Source organism: Pongo pygmaeus, chromosome 13 (genome assembly GCF_028885625.2).
Source record: "Pongo pygmaeus isolate AG05252 chromosome 13, NHGRI_mPonPyg2-v2.0_pri, whole genome shotgun sequence".
Taxonomy (NCBI): domain Eukaryota; kingdom Metazoa; phylum Chordata; class Mammalia; order Primates; family Hominidae; genus Pongo; species Pongo pygmaeus.
The window spans coordinates 76732307-76736093 of NC_072386.2; the positions used below are offsets into that span (position 1 = coordinate 76732307).

At 45.4% G+C, this 3787-nt stretch overlaps 1 pseudogene; it reads left to right on the plus strand.

Moving 5' to 3' along the window:
* The first annotated feature begins 550 nt into the window (after positions 1-550).
* On the plus strand, positions 551-2152 carry LOC129044597 (cell division cycle protein 20 homolog; annotated as a pseudogene).
* Positions 2153-3787: the final 1635 nt, after the last annotated feature.

Sequence of the window (3787 nt, forward strand, 5' to 3'; positions counted from 1 at the left end):
TGGTTTAGATGTTCTCTGTAGAATTATTGTCTTCTATTATGTTAACAACGCTCACTTTCAATTGTAACATATTGCAAGGTAGAAAATATATTCTTTAACCAGGATTTTTAAAAAATAGTCATATAGGAATGTTCCCTGAGAGACAGAGAGAAAATATTGGTGCTCATACATTTATGTATATATACAAAAATGTACGCATATTTATATACACACATAGAAATGTACATGAATGAACATATATATACATGTGTATGTGAATATACACATGTATGTGTCTATCATAATATCATCCTTTGTTTTATATTTTTGTGTATATTTCAAACATATTCAAGATTTTTGTACTGTGGTACCTAAATATAATTTATTTATGTTCAAAACAGTGTCTGCACCGTCATGAATAAGCTGTGGCTGAAAACCATTTGATAGTGAAGCAATGGAGCTGACAATGATATTCACTTATTGCCTGTTTTTCTGGTTTTTTTTTTTTTTTTTTTTTTTTGATGCTTTTAAAAACTGCTGTCTAGGGTCGGAACGGCAACTTGCTCCGGAGGGCACGGGCTCCGTAGGCACCAACTGCGAGGACCTCTTCCCCTGCGGGTGCTTCCATGACACAATTCGCGTTCGAGAGTGACCTGCACTCGCTGCTTCAGCTGGATGCACCCATCCCCAATGCACTCCCTGCGCCCTGGCAGCGCAAAGCCAAGGAAGCCGCAGGCCCGGCCCCCTCACCCATGCGGGCCGCCAGCCGATCCCACAGCGCCGGCAGGACTCCGGGCCGAACTCCTGGCAAATCCAGTTCCAAGGTACAGACCACTCCTAGCAAACCTGGCGGTGACCGCTATATCCCCCATCGCAGTGCTGACCAGATGGAGGTGGCCAGCTTCCTCCTGAGCAAGGAGAACCAGCCTGAAAACAGCCAGACGCCCACCAAGAAGGAACATCAGAAAGCCTGGACTTTGAACCTGAACGGTTTTGATGTAGAAGAAGCCAAGATCCTTCGGCTCAGTGGAAAACCACAAAATGCGCCAGAGGGTTACCAGAACAGACTGAAAGTACTGTACAGCCAAAAGGCCACTCCTGGCTCCAGCCAGAAGGCCTGCCATTACATTCCTTCCCTGCCAGACCATATCCTGGATGCCCCTGAAATCTGAAATGACTACTACCTGTACCTTGTGGATAGGAGCTCTGGGAATTTACTGGCCGTGGCACTGGACAACAGTGTGTACCCATGGAGCGCAAGCTCTGGTGACATCCTGCAGCTTTTGCAAATGGAGCAGCCTGGGGAATATGTATCCTCTGTGGCCTGGATCAAAGAGGGCAACTACTTGGCTGTGGGCATCAGCAGTGCTGAGGTGCAGCTATGGGATGTGCAGCAGCAGAAACAGCTTCGAAATATGACCAGTCACTCTGCCCGAGTGGGCTCCCTAAGCTGGAACAGCTACATCCTGTCCAGTGGTTCACATTCTGGCCACATCCACCACCATGATGTTCAGGTAGCAGAACACCATGTGGCCACACTGAGTGGCCACAGCCAGGAAGTGTGTGGGCTGCACTGAGCCCCAAATGGACGACATTTGGCCAGTGGTGGCAATGATAACTTGGTCAATGTGTGGCCTAGTGCTCTTGGAGAGGGTGGCTGGGTTCCTCTGCAGACATTCACCCAGCATCAAGGGGCTGTCAAGGCCGTAGCATGGTGTCCCTGGCAGTCCAATGTCCTGGCAACAGGAGGGGGCACCAGTGATCAACACACTTGCATCTGGAACGTGTGCTCTGGGGCCTGTCTGAGTGCCGTAGATGCCCTTTCCCAGGTGTGCTCCATCCTCTGGTCTCCCCACTACAAGGAGCTCATCTCAGGCCATGGCTTTGCACAGAACCAGCTGGTCTTTTGGAAGTACCCAACAATGGCCAAGGTGGCTGAACTCAAAGGTCACACATCCAGGGTCCTGAGTCTGACCATGAGCCCAGATGGGGCCACAGTAGCATCCACAGCAGCAGATGAGACCCTGAGGCTATGGCACTGTTTTGAGTTGGACCCTGCGTGGCGGCGGGAGCGGGAGAAGGCCAGCGCAGTCAAAAGCAGCCTCATCCACCAAGGCATCCGCTGAAGACCAACCCATCACCTCAGTTGTTTTTTATTTTTCTAATAAAGTCATGTCTCCCTTCAAAAAAAAAAACAAAAAAAACCTGCTGTCTAATTATAGAATTGTATTCAATCCTGTTTTAACAAATAAGAGACAATTTACAGTAACTCACTTGCAGCAATGTGCTTTGAATCATTTCAGAGAAGATGGAGGACAGAAGAGATTGGTTGACACCAGAGTGTGATTAAAAAAATAGGAGTCAGTGGTATTTATGAGATGAATAAATAAAGCATGCGCCCACTCCCATTAACCCACTGCATGGTCAAGTTCTTAGGGGGACAATGAGGCAACCTCTCCAATATTCCCATTATAGAGCTCCACTAATATTCTGCTTGGTGATGACAAGGTTGCATTTAGATTGGTTGATAGTTGGTATTGAGCCCAAAACCAGGGTTGAAGTTGTTCCAGGGAGAGGCTGGATTGAGGCACAATGTACGGCTAACGTTAACCTCCTCCTGACTTGACCACCCCAGCAGAAGGGCCTTGACACAAACCCAGTGTATCTCCTGAGTGGGCAAATACAAGGAGCGATCCAGGCTGTAGTTGCATGGCCTGAGCAGCAATGCAAGGAGGACCTTCCTTTTGCCTTTGAGCCTCCTCTTCCAGAGAAACTTCTACCAGTGACCTGGCAGTGAGACTTGTGTTTCACGGAGTGGTGAATGTTTTAGACCTCCAGACTCTTGTTCTACTGAGGACCCTCCCTCCAGGCTCCTGGCCTTGCTGCAGACTTCCTGAGTTTTAGTCCCCAGAATGGAGCATTCTAGCCAATGGTTAAAAGTCCTGGTATTTTCTCCACAAAGTGATGATAAGAAAGGGGGTTGACCCCTCAGTCATATCAAAAATGTTTGGAGGTCACTGGGTAGACATGAAAGACAACCTGTTGAAAATGTAGATGGAGGTCTGGAGTCATCACACAAGCAGAGGAAAAAGACTGAAAAGAAATAGTGTCAGAATGTTAATGATATGGTGATGTTAGAGGTGATTTTAGTTTTTTTCTTTGTACTCTTCAGTGTGAATTCTCTAAAATGAGCATTTTTTAAACAAGAAAAAAATGTTAAAATAGGCACCGAAAACCTGAATACAATAAAATACTTTTAAATAAGTTCACACTCATATCTAGAAACTCTAAGCAAATCTAGGTTGCCAATGGTCACAAAAGATAATTCTGTTTAGGTTAAAAATGTGAGCTATGACTATCTCACTTTCAGATATTCACAGAATAGAATAGCAGGACTAAATTGTGTGCATGGCTGAGGAAACATAGCTTTTTGTTTTCTCTGTGTCAGGTGGTTTCTCTCTCTTTAACCAAGATTACATTTCCAGAGTATCTACTTCTCCATTTCTCCTGCCTTTTATTTTTCCATGGTTGCAATCTCCTGTAATTATGAGAAAAAAGTTTTTTCCTGGAGCAGCATCTCTGAGATTAGCCACTTTGGAGCCAACCTGACGATTCCCAGTTGGTGCTAATAATCTTCACGGTAGAAACAAGTTTTCAGGACATTCAGCTCTGCTCTGAGACTTAAAACGGCTGGAAAATGCATGACTTGAGTTTTTAGATCTGACAGCATTTGAATCCACTGTCAAATAGTACTTAATACCTGTTAATCTTTTTGCAGTTTATTTTCTTGTGTTTGGATATTTGCTAC